This window comes from Microtus oregoni, unplaced genomic scaffold (assembly GCF_018167655.1).
Source record: "Microtus oregoni isolate MIOR12 unplaced genomic scaffold, Mior012 000014F_ref0000157, whole genome shotgun sequence".
NCBI classification, from domain to species: Eukaryota; Metazoa; Chordata; class Mammalia; order Rodentia; family Cricetidae; genus Microtus; species Microtus oregoni.
This window is the reverse complement of record NW_024543073.1, coordinates 18,142,046-18,155,620: the sequence shown is the minus strand read 5'-3', so window position 1 is coordinate 18,155,620 and position 13,575 is coordinate 18,142,046. Positions and strand designations below refer to the sequence as shown.

The window sequence follows — 13,575 nt, the reverse complement described above, 5'->3', positions numbered from 1 at the left end:
CTTTCTTAAACTGGAGGAATGACATATCTGTGCAACTGTGTCAACTACAGCAAAGCCCTACAAGTGGGAGAGACAGACAGAAATGCTTTCTTCTCAGAGACAACTTTCTTCACCCACTCCCCTTTGGCCAGGCTCTCTGCAGCGACATGCATGTGTTTGCTCCCTCACGACTTGATGCTTTGCCCGCTCTTAAAGCGCTGCCCATCCGCAATGGCCACCACACCTGTGGTCAGCCTCACCCAGTCCTCTGTTGGGGCCGCCAGCCTCAGTTCCTAGAGCGTGTGCTTACAAAATGTCTATGGTTATTTTTAATGGGGAATTTTGCAGCCACTAGTCTCCTGTGTTTCAAGAGATTACCCCGTGTGTGTGTGTGTTATTCAAAGTACTTGCTCATATTTTTATCTCCGAATCATTAAGAAGCTACACCCAAAAAAGGAACAGGGCTGAGTGTTTGCTTTTCAACAGGTGTTTTCTAGCGCTGCAGACATGTATCTTGTATATCTTATCACATCAGCTTATACTCCACTTACCCCGTCGCTTGTCAACTTGACTTCTATATCCGTGCTTCTGGGGTAAACTTCAGGTACGGGGATTTGGGTGTTTATTTTTTTCTTATCTGCATTTAAAAAGATTTATATTTGCATTAAACTTTTTATGTAATAGAAGTAAAATTATGAATCTGTGTGGACAATTGCCTAACCATGTTGACAGAGAGAGGGGAAGAGGGAGAGAGGGGAGAGGGAGGGAGCGAGAAGGAGAGAGAGTGTATCAGTGTCTAAGTGGATTGAAACTGTGAATATGCAAATAACTAAGAAACTTTTAGGGCAAAAGAAAACAAGAGCCCTTTGTTTGTTTAGTGTCCACTTTTTAGTTTTTGGTAGCTGCTGCTCATTGCAAAAATGTCACTTCACTGAGCCAAGCCTGGAGACGTCGGAACAGGAAGAGATTTCTTAAGTAAGTCATAAAAGGAATGCAGTATAAAGAAAAGAATTTATACGTTTTATTATATTAAAATTAGCAAACGTATACAGAACAAAACAATTTTAATATATAACAATGGTTTCATGCCCTAGTTAATTGCAGATAGTGGGGAAGGGTGTCAAAAGGCAGCATAGGAATGAGGGAAGGCAAATGGTCACCAATAGTCAAAGAAATACCCAACCTCAAAAATGACTGCGAGATATAAATTCAAACAGCAACCTGACACCATTGTATAGTACCACCAGACACCATCACACAACCACTGGACACCATTGCATAGCTACCAGACACAACTGCACAGCCACCAGACACCATCACACAACCACCAGACACCACTGGAGAGCCACCAGACACCATTGTATAGTACCACCAGACACCATCACACAACCACTGGACACCATTGCACAGCTACCAGAACCCCTGGGGAGTTGTGTGGTGATGTGGGGCCTGAGACCTGAATTTGGGTGTTCTAGTATCTCTCAACCAATGAGCCATCTCTCCAGCTCCTGATTTTTGTAGTTTTAATTAATTAGTGTCTACTTTCATGTTGTTGAGGATGGAATCCAGGCAAACACTTTTTGACAGAGTTATGCCACCAGCTCTAGTTTGTACATTTAAATATGCTAAAAAGAAAGTTAAAGACAAATAAGTAATGTTTTGTATCTTGCAAAAATTGTTTATGAAGGGCCCGGGGAGACGGCTCAGTGGGAAAGAGCACGGTGTGCTCTTCCAGAGGACTGGGGTTCAGTTCCAGCAACTATGTAACAGCTTACAACCCTCTGTAACTCCCAGTTTCAGGGAATTTGATACCCTGTTCTGGATTTGTGGGAACTATGCACACATAGTGCTCATAATACTGTAGTGATGGTTAGAAAGAAATTGGTCCCCATAGGGAGTGACACTATTAAGAGATGTGGCCTTGCTGGAGGAGGTGTAGTTTTGTTGGAGGAAGGGTGTCACTGTGGGGGGCAGGCTTCGAGGTCTCCTATGCTCAAGCTATATTCTGTGTGAACACAGCCTTCTTCTGCTGCCTTCAGATCAAGATGTAGAACTCTCAGCTCTTTCTCCAGCACCATGTCTGCCTATATGCCGCCATGCCCCGCCATGATGATGGTAAACTAAACCTCTGAAACCATAAGCCAGCCCCAATTAAACGTTTTCCTCTACAAGAATTGTTGTGGTCATGATGTCTCTTCACAGTAATAGAAGCTCTAACTAAGACCCATACAGACAGGAAAAGCACCCATACACATAACGTTAGAAATGAAAGAAACTATATGAAATATGAATGCTTCCACCCACAGTAACAGTCAAATGTTATTGGGATATGACTCTACTCAGTGAGAATACTGCACTCTGACATCCATCTCGTTTGGGTGCATGCTGGAGTTTGGGGATCAGTAAGATAAGCATAGATTTACTGTGTTACCTACAGTCAGTGGCTTCTGATGGCGTGCATCTTCATTTGGTAATTCTCCATGCTGGCTACACACTAAGGTCACCAGCAGCATTTGAATCAGAGCCCTAGTCTTACCCTAGAGGTTCTACTAAATTTTGCTTGTGGGATGTTATATAACTGTACCATAAAAAACAAAAACAAAAACACTCCTTGGAAGTGTTATTATTACTGTAGACTTTAATGGAAAGGAGCACAATGCATTGTATAGAATCCAAAGGCAACTAAGCGTGATGCCAACTACAGTTTAGGGAGATTTGACGTTCAGCTTTTAGACACGGTCCACACGGTATCCTGGTAGTTGAAGAAAACCCACATGGATTAGATTCAGAGGATTTCTCTGGGTTCAGCAATGCCTAGTTCTCTTGTCTGCAGCATGCTTCATCCTTTCTCGGCCTTGGTTTCTCCAGACGTACAATAGCAGCAAACCTGCTTCCCAGGGCCATTCTGTGATGGTGGAATGGGACCGGGCCTTATTTCAGGACACATTGTAGATGTCTCTACAAGGGAAGATTTTTACTCTAAACATTGCTAGCACTAACTGAACTGGGAAGAAAAACAATGGAGCCAAGGCTTATTTCAACCTTTTGTATATAAAATAGAAACAGCGAAAGCGTATGAGCCAGGTAGTCAATTATTTTCTCCCCCCCCCCCCCCCAGAATAATAATTTAAAACATAGTGAACAGAACTTACAGGAGCATTTAATTTTATGATTTTAGAACATTTCTAAGTGTTTATTTATTATTGTTCTTGTTTGTGTCCTTGTTGTGGTGTGTGTGTGTGTGTGTGTGTGTGTGTTGGGTGTCTGTGTGCAGGTGTTCATATGCCATAGTGTACATGTGGCGATCACAGGATAGTTTTGGAGAGCCAGTTCTCACCTTCCTCTGCCGGAGCATCTCGGCATTGGACACAGGCCTCCAGATTTAAGCAGCAAATATTTTACTTGCTGAGCCATTTCTCTGGCCCCGATTTCATTTCAGACTTCACCCAGCTAAATTTTCAGAACAGCACCAAGAAAATGATCAGTTTCCCTATAACCAGTAGTCATAAACGATAACATGAAATATGAGTCAAATCATGACAGTACTAACATGGCCTTTATTTCCGTTTGGGGTTTGGTAAATTGTGAGCTCTATATTGCATTAGAGTTAATTTCTATATGTACCATAATGCTTTCCTGTGTTTGCTGAGAAGATACGTAGCCGTGCAGACTTTTTCCACGATGAGAAAAAATGCTTTCCAGCTGCACTGCGTTTCTGGAAATGGAATCAACCGTAACCACTGGCACCAAATATTTAGCAGTCTGGACCCAGGCAGACGGCAGCAGGGAGGTGTCTGAACTGCTCCCAGACTGCCTTTGCCACAGGGCAGATATTAGAATGTGATATTTTTGTGCTCAGAGTAACTGAGCTTGTGGGGAACGCCAACATGGACAGTGTCAAGCCCCCAATCAGCATTGCCGTGGTCTCTCGTTCCCTGGGATTTGTGGGGAGGGGGTCTTTATCCAGGGGCAGCCAATGCTTGCTTATCTGCTTTATGAACAGCCCCCTTCACAGTTTGTTCACATGAAACCTCAGGCCAACCTCTTTTCCTCCTAGCTCCGTAGCCACCAATTCCACTCAGTTGGGGTGTGCTGAAGAAATCAGCATTGGTGCCATCACGCTAGCTAGTGTTTATAGAACGCCTACCACGTTGCTAACTTTTTATTAGGCCAAGTCTTCAGACACAACTGATGATATAAGTGGCGCCATCTTATTTTCCAGATTAGAGAGCCAAGATAGTTGTCTTGCACACGCATTTCAGCCCGGCGTAAGATGACATCTAGGCGGACCGCGGCTTTGATAATTTAAGTCTCAGAAACTCCCCTAGGCTGAGACAAAGCTCAAATGTTTTTTTCCAGGTTGGTGTGGAAAATGCTAAACCAGTCTGTAGTAATATGGGGCGGCAGGGCTGCGTCCCCCACACCCGGCCGCCCACATGGCTAGCTTATGCTCCGAAATAACAACACACAAACTGTATTCTTTTAAGCACTGCTTGGCCCTTCTGCCCTAGCCCTTACTGGCTAATTCTGATATCCCGATCAACCCATCTCTAATAATCGGTGAGCACCGGTCTTACCGGGAAGATTCTAGCCTAGTCCATCCTGGGTCGAGCTTCATCCCGGGAGCGGGGCATGGCGTCTCTCTCAGGCGTCTGCTGCTGAGAGGAGAGCTTTCGAGTCTCTGACCTCACTTCCTCTTCCTCCCAGCGTTCTGTCCTGTTTTCTCCTCCCACCTATCCTCTAACCAATAAAATGGGCCAGGGCAGTGCCTTTATTAGCCAATGACCTTCCTCCATCATTTCCCCTTTTTCGGTTTAAACAAAAAAAAAAAGGCTTTAACTTTAACATAGCAAAATTACATATAACAAAACAGTTATCAAGTAAAAGTTACAATAATCTTTATCATAACTAAGGAAAACTATAACTATAACTAACTATTCTTAACTCCATCAAAGACTCCAGAAAGATATAATATTACCTAAGTAAACAAGAACTAAGAAACTTCAAACTCTAGAAATGACAAAGACATCTCGCTGCCTGGACAGTCACCCAAAGTTCTTTTGTACCGTTGGGGCATCCATCTTCAGCCTTCAGGCCCATGGTATCCATCAGACATTTCCATAAAGCAGGAAAATTCAAAGTCAGTTCAGTCACTATCTGTTGTGTCCTGCAGAATGTCTCGCGGACTCTTTCATGAATCAGGAACCCCGAAAGATCATCTCACCTTAGACAAGTTCAGTAGTCCTCTTTCTGTGGGTTCTCTGTGTCCAGTTTATGCAATAGTCCAGGCAAGAGCAGTTTCTTGCCCAAATGGCTATCAAACTCCATAAGGTGCCTCTTCGATGCCCATCTTCCTCTTGAAGTACATTGGTGCTGCCAGGAGCAGAGTGTCTGGTCTCATTGTCATGAAAAGTCCTCAGTTATTAAAACATTAAATGTCCTATTCTGTAATCTTTGGAAGACATGAAGAATGTCTATCTAAAATATATCTCTATATATCTAGAAAATCTAACTAACATAACTACAAGCTTTACTATTATCGATGATTATCCATTAACAACCTATATTTCTTAATTATACAGTACATATTTAAATGAACTACACAATCACAATACCTTAATCAAAATCAGAAACACTTATACATATAACAAAATTGACCTTAAATCTCTGTCAATAAGGCAAAATCTATACTAATGCAAATTATTCATACCTATATCATATCCCCCTTAAAATGTAAAAGAACGTTTATAAACCATATTTGGGAACATGGGCGCAGTTATTTCTCTCCAAACTGCTTCCTGCTGAATGGGGACGTCGTTAATTAGGTCTTTCATGGTATAACCTGTGTGCTAGTTTCATCTCAGTTGGCAGTTGAGCGAAGCAATTTTTTGAAGGCGTTCACACCAACCCTTCAGGAGGGCGTGGTCCATCATACCAAATCGGAATAGAAGAAATGAACAGCGTCTCATCCTCTGTGAAAACAAAATAAGAAACTCCTTTCCAAAGTATCATATCCTTAGATCCAAATTCATAATATCTATGTTGGATTAGTTCAGCAGTATTTATAAATAAATATCTTTTAGCATCTGTTGCTCCTTCCTCAGCATTTAAATAATTTAAAGAGAGCATAATAGCATATAGTATCAAAATTCTCTGTGTATTTTCCATCTTTGTACAGCTTTGTTTTAACCTCTATTTCGTTTATTTTTACTTTTAACTTTTTGCTTTTTGAGACAGGTTCTCTGTATCTTTGACCTGAAGTAACTCTGTAGACCAGGCTGTCTTTGAACTCTCAGAGATCCACCTGTCTCTGCCTCCCAGGCATTGGGATTAAAGGTGTAAGCTACTACACCTTGAATTCACAGAGATCTGTTTGCCTCTGCCTTCTAGGCACTGGGATTAAAGGCGTGTGCTACCACACACAACAACTCTCTTTATTTTTTTGTTTTTTACTTTAAGAACTTCAACTTTTAGTCTGCATATATTTTTAACACACTTTAAACCATTTAGAAATTTTCTCTGTCTTTAATCTCTCTTTACTGTATATCTCTCTGTTTTTCTGACCACATGAGTCTTTAATTTACCAAGCAATCTCAGTAGGATTAAAGGTGTGGCTTTGCTGGCTAGATGTAGCCCATTCCTTAGCTTTCCAGCCTCATGGCTGAGGTACTGGCTGTAGCCATGTTTATAGCCACAACTGTATGGCGTTTCAAGGTCCCTGCCAGCCAGCGAGCTACAACAGACAACACTCAAGTCCTCTCTTGGTAGCCGGCCCTCCTGCCTCAAACAGTCAGAGTTTGCCCTGGTAGGATGGCCCAGAAAGCCGTCATTTTTAAACGGTGCAGCTTTTTTCCTGCTATGGCTGAAAACCGAAAAGCATGTGTTCAGCTTTTCGTCAACACCGTTTAAGTGTTTCGTGGCAGGACCTCTTAATGAGCTGCACCAGTCTCCTTTCATATAAGAAAAGCCAGCTGTCATGTAATATTTGAAAGGAAAAAAAATAATTCTAATTCATGCTGCCTAAAATATAATTTATCATTTTTATTAGAGTTTTAAAAATGAAACAGTTTGGGACAAGTGTGGCTAAAGTATCTTCACTACTGGGTATTTTTCTTGTAGGGTGTATTTTAAAGGTAGCTATATATATATGTATATATTAACACATATATGCTGTATATATATATATATTTGAAATACATATTTTTCAAAATTTTTGTGAAGTGAAAGAAATTTCAGTGTATGTTGCAGATGACCCCTTTGTTAATATCCTTGTTTAAAACCTATGACATCATTCCTTATCCTACTGTACAGTGCCATTTCCATGGCAACGAGACAGCAGTGGGTGGGGGCAGCCGTTGGCGTTTGAGATGATGGAAATGCATGGAAAGTTCCATTTTCTTGAACATTATGCAGATTTCTTCAGCATAGAATAAACAGCAAAGAATAAACGCCTTCTGGAGGAGGTGTCTTACTTGGCTTTTGGAATGTGTCCATTTTTCTGACAGTTTTTCTATCTTGCGCTATCTTTCTTGCCCCCATCCCTGCCCTCCGCCACAGACCAAAATAAAGTCGTTAAAAACCAGCCTGACGTTGCATGTGACTCAGTGGCAGATGTCGGGGTTTGTGCTGGCAGAGAGAGGTCCTGAGCAGAACGCTTGCACAGACTTAATTGCAAAATGAATTTGTCTTGAGTAAGCTTCAGTTGTCAGAATGTGACCGAAGAGTGAGATGTTTCTTTGAAATGGAGAGTTTTGTGCACACATATACACATGTACATATACATATACATACACATATACACATGTACACATACACATACACATAAATATACATACACATATACATATACACTTGTACATATACATATACACATATACATATACATACATACAAACACAGACGAAACACACTGTTGCTGTTTTCTCTCAGGTCTTAATAAAACATTGCTAGTAAATTTAGATACTTAATGTATTTAATAGGTGGTCTTCTGGGACATTAGGAAAAAGTTTTAGATACATATTTCGACCATGAACGTATTTTCAAAATCAAGTTCTTTAAATTTTTTTTTTATGGTTTTATTTTATGTGTACTGGTATTTTGTTTTCATACCTATCTGTGCATCATTTGTGTGCCTGGTGCCTGCAGTGGCCAGAAGCAAGTCACAGTCTCTGGACCTGGAGATACAGGTAGCTGTGAGCCACAGTGTGGATGCTGGGAATCCAAAATGCGACCCCTGGAAGGGCAGGCAGTGCCCTTAGCTAGTGAATAATCTCTATAGCCCTGAGATATTCTTTTATTGAAAAACAGTTTTTGTTAATTCCTTGAGAATTTTGTACAATGCATTTTGATCACATTCTCCTCCTTTTCTTCCCCTAACTTCCCCCGGACCCATGTCCTCCATCTCAGTAGCTCCGTGTCCTCTTTCTGTTTTTAAAGAGATGATCCTTTTAGAAGGTCATTAGAATTGAATGCATGGCATGTGTGCTTTTATATCTCTGTGGAGAGCGGAGAGCTGCTTTAAGTATCCCTTCTTTGAACAGTGTACACACTGTGAGCATTGTTTATCTCATGGGGATAAATACAGATGCAGAAATCGTTTCCCTGCAAAGCGGAGGAAGTGTCTGCGTCTTCTCACTCGGGGGCCAAATACAGTTGTTCTTCCCAGCCAATCACCACTGTTGCTGTGGGCATCGTTCCTAAGATTTCCCCTCTAGGTTCACCTTTGTCACGGTCAATGCCAGTAGACTAGAGAACAGTGAGGGAACCGCACAGCCCCTCTAGTGCGTGCACACTGAGTAGCTACCTCCCGTGGGAGCAGAGTTTAAGGCTGAACGCACAAGCTCTGCAACTTACCACACACCCCTCCCCTAAGCTATGACAGTCTTCCACAGCCAGTCTTCAGGCTCTGTCTCTGGTACCGCACCTTGATGCGGGACTTCCATTCGTAAGGCCCAGAACCTACTTCAATGGCACTCAGTTCTGTTTCTGTTCTATTTCATGAAAGTCCATGACCCACAGATCTCAAGGAGCTCTCCAGACTCCGCTATTAGAGTCACATGGGCAAAGTACAGAGTCCCCAGCCCAGACCCACAGATTCATTTCTGGGTGCAAGACAGGATAACCTGGATTTTCAATAGATTCACTCCAATTATTCCTGCTATTCCTAATGATCATTACCCTTCAAATTTAACTTCTTTATTGACTTAAGACAGCATCTATGTAGCCCAGGCTGGCCTAAAATTCCCTATGAAAATTAGGCTGGCCTCAAACTCACAGAAACCCATCTGCTCCTGCCTTACAAGTGCTGGGCTTAAAGGTGTGCACCACCATACCCAGCCCATGGGCAGTACCTTTAGGGAAGCCTGCCATGGAGGCCATTGAGAGGCTCAGTGCATGAGCTTGCTTGCTGGCCAGGCTGATGACCGAGCACTATCTTTGGGACCCACATGGCGGAGAGAGAACACTGACTCCTGCAAGTTATCTTCTCACTTCCACACACCGGACAAACACACACACACACACACACACACACACACACACACACACACACATAAAACAATACACAAACAAATGTAAAAACGCATACATTTTTTTAAAGAAGCCTTGCCCATAAGGAATGTGGAGGGTGGTGCTGTCCCTGGTGCTAGGGAAGCCTTCATGTCCCCTCTGCACACAGGGAGTAACACCTGCTGTTCCTTCTACTGTTTTCTTCATGGCCTCTCTCTTTTTCTAACCCCTGTATTGAGCCTATCATTGTCCTCCTCGTCAACCCTTAATAGACAATGTAAATTGTTACTTGTAGTTTTTTTCCCCCTTAAAGTCTTGAAGAAATAGCCTCATCTGTACAGCATTGGTAGGAATGGGTGTATGTATGTGAGGGGCAAGTACACTTCGATTTGTGTGCTTTGTCCTCAACAGCTGTGCTGCATGGGATACCCTTGGCTATATGACCTCGGGTCTTCCTAGGGTAGGGATGGAGGCAAAAGTACAGCAGCCGAGGCCTTGTATATAAACACTTTCATGTAGCGAACATGGTTATCTCCCTAGTAGTTTCATTCAAGTCCATACAAATCTCAGCTTTCAGTTCTTAAGAATCAGCCAAACTGTGCTTAAAATGGCTGTCGTGGTTTAAATGAGACTGGCTCCCACGGGTTCATATGTTTCAGTACTTGGTCCCCTTTGATAGAGCTATTTGGGAAGGATTAGGTGGTAGCCTTGTTGGAGGAGGTGTGTCACTGGGGGCAGACCTTAAGTTTCAAAAGACCTGCATCATTTTCAGTGTGTTCTCTGCTTCCTGTTTTCACTTTGAGATGTGAGCTCTCAAATGTTCCTGCCACTGAGCTTCGCCCCACCTTCATGGACTGGAACCCTCTGAAACCGTAAGCCCAGGTAAAGGCTTTCTCTTATGGGTAGCTTTGATCATGGTGCTTTATCCCAGCAATGTACAAGTAACACAATGATGATGGATACTTGGAGAAACCTCCTTAGAAGGCTTTAAAAAACAATCTACCAACAATCCTCCAGGGTATAATTTTGAGCTGACCCAAAGTAGTCTGGTTCCAGCTTAGTGAGCCGACATGCTGGAGGTAACAGTGGAAATCAAAAGGAAAAACCTTCTATTTGCCACTAGCAGGGAGTTCCAAATGAGGCCTGTCTCAGGATCACAGACTAGGAATAGCGTGAACAGTTTTACTGGTTGAGGATGAAGAGAAGTCATGAGAGTTTGGGATCCAGATGAAAGGTGGCAGTCACCTTGACCTTCCTCTAGGACAGGTGGCCCTGGTGTAGAGGGGCACTGAGGATCCCCCCCCCCCCCATCCTTGCTGAGCTGTGAAAGTTGACAAATAAGGACCTTCACTCTTTTGAGTTCCTCGCCTTTTAGTTCTGGTGTGGAAATCTTCCTGGAGAACCTGGTGGGCTTCACAGGTGCTCAGCAACATTGCTTCTTCCTAGAACTGCTTCTTGGTTGTACTGGGCCACACTTGGCAGAGTTTATATCAGTGGGGAAAAGGGAAGGAAAAGGGAAATGTCTCTGATAAAGAAGAAGCAGACAAGCCTGTGAAAGTGACCTGGTTAGAATGGGGGAAGGGTCCTAAGAGAGTGCTGGGCTTTGGTAGATTGACAAAGGCATATGGGAAATTCCAGACAGGAACATAAGGACAATAAAATAATACTACTAATCCAATCATTGGCAAATGATTGAATGTATTCGTTCCTTTCAGGATGTGGAGGTGGCTGTTAGCTCCAAATTGCAGATGAGACTCAGCAGTACCGTGTGGGACTATGTTACCGGCTGACTATGTCCGCTGTGTCTCTGTCTTTTACACTTGTGAATAATGTGCAGCCTGAATTAACTGGCTGCTCCATGACTTTTGCCCAGGGAAAGCAATCAGAGAAGAAGGCAGAGAGTCAGCAGACAGGCCTTTCTGCCCAGGCTGGCTTCTGATAAACGGAGGTCTCTGAGCAAAGCTGTTTTGTCAGGTGAAACTGCATAATGGGTCCTGAATATGGACCTCCCAACTCACTTCTAACCGATGAACCTGAAACCAGATCAGCAGAGGTGAAAGATGCAGGCATTAGCCCAGGGTTAATGGTTTTTCAGATGGCTGGTGCAGCTCCATCTCTGCCTCTGCACGGAGATGCTGGCAATCACTGCTTTCTGTCTGTGGTTCATGAGATCCTATGCAGGTAAATGGTACACGCAGATCACCTTCACCCAGGGCTTTTTTCTAAAGCTACCCACTGCAAAATCATTCCCTGGAGAGCCTCAGATGGGATGTTCTGGGAAACCTGAAGTTGAAATTGTTCCACAGGATCTCTTTGTGGGGGTGGAGAGCACCCACGGCGACAGTTGTGAAATGAAGGGGGAGGGGGAGGTGTTTGTGCGTGGTTCTGTACGTACAAAGCTTTCACCATCGCCGGCCCAAGCATTCTCTCACAGATGTAATTTTAGAAGCAGTGTTGTGAGTGACACCCAGAAAGGTAGGAGGACTATCCCTGATGGAACTGTCATTTTCTCCTGGAGAAAATGGTTATTATCTGCTCTGTTTTATGTAAATGTAGCTCTCCCTTGTGAATCACTCACCCGGCTGAAGAGGGGAGGTGTGTTGGAATCTGCAGAAGCACTGATATCCTAGGATGTTTCTTTGACATTTGCTTTAAGGAGATTGAGCCAACAGAGGATGGTAGCTCTGCCTCCTTCCATGTGAGCTGCATGTGTGCTGCATGGGGGATCATAAAGGAGCATGCTGGGGTCCTCTGCACAGGGGAACTCCTTCAGTAGCTTTCGGGAGGACCTCATGTACTTGCAGAAGATGTCCTTATGAAACACAGTACGAATGTACAATGCGTATGCAATTTGAAAAATTTTAAAAGAAAATTCCTGAAATAAACAAGTGCCAGTTTTAAAATGAAAAGAATAATAAAAAAGAAAAAAGACAGCAAGAGTTCAGAGGGTAAAGGCATTGGCTGCCAATCCTTTCTTTTCTTTTTTTCTTTTTATTTTATGTGTATGGTGTTCTGGCTGAATGTCTATCTGTGTACCACATGCATGCCTGGTGCCAAAAGAGGTCAAAAAAGGGTATTGGATTCCCTGGTATTAGAGTTATAGATGGTTGTGAACTGCCATGTAGGTGCTGGGAATTGAACCCCAGACCTCTGGAAAAGTGGCCAGTGTTCTTAAACACTGAGCCATTTCTCCAGCTCCAATTGTCAAGTCTTTCTGTCTGAGTTTGTTCCCAGGCCCACATGATGGAAGGAGAAAACAGGCTCATGTAATTTGTCCTTTGACCTCTTCATGTGTGTTATGGCATGAGTGGCACACACAAAATAAATAAACAAATGTGTTTTTAAAAAAAATCCCAAGTCTCAGTAAAATTGCAATAAGTATATATACCAACAAGATATTTTTTATTTATTTGAATGTATGTATGTATGTATATGTACACACATGGGGGATGAAGTACGAGTGCACATATATTTGGAGGCCAGCAATTGACACTGGGTATGTCCCTCAATTGCTCTCTACCTTCCTCTTCTGAGATGAGATTCCTCGCTGAACCTGGGACTCTCTGGTCACCTAGACTGGCTGTCCAGCAGCCCCAGAGAGTCTCCTGTTTTTCCCTACTGAGTTTTAAGAGAGTGCTGGAAATTCGAACTCAGTTCTTCACGCATGCTTGACAGCCAGCTGAAGTCATCTCCCAACTCTTTATGCCAATAAAAAAAATTAATAAGTTTCTTGAGTGATCTGAAGAGTAAATTATTTGAATATCCTCTTCATATCAAAATATAGAACATGACTGTGAGAAACAAAGCCCTGAGGGGAGGAGGTGCACACTAAGAAGCCAGCTGGGGAGGCAGGACCATGAACAGGGCATCTGGACATAGTATCAGGCACGCTGGTGAACTGAGGTCCCAGAGACAAAAGGGTTTTTGCATCTCCATTACTCTGGCGGCAAGACCCAGGATTAAAGGGGTGGTGGGGGAATGTCCAAACTCAAACACTGCTTTTAGGTTTTCGAGAGAGAAAAGCTGACAAAATCGCCTGTCACTCCCCTCTCAATATTTGCTGCGCTCCTTGGCAGAGTGACAGTCCTA

General features: G+C 43.0%; 1 long non-coding RNA gene across 2 annotated transcripts; it reads left to right on the top strand.

The window, feature by feature from the left end:
• The first annotated feature begins 465 nt into the window (after nt 1-465).
• Nucleotides 466-12,068, top strand: LOC121455988. Of its 2 annotated transcripts, none has more exons than XR_005975557.1 (4): nt 466-583; nt 872-954; nt 10,290-10,368; nt 11,202-12,068. It is a non-coding gene; the product is annotated as an uncharacterized LOC121455988 (long non-coding RNA). The 2 variants fall into 2 exon arrangements; XR_005975558.1 differs by having other exon boundaries at nt 468-583; nt 858-954.
• The last annotated feature ends 1,507 nt before the right edge of the window (nt 12,069-13,575 follow it).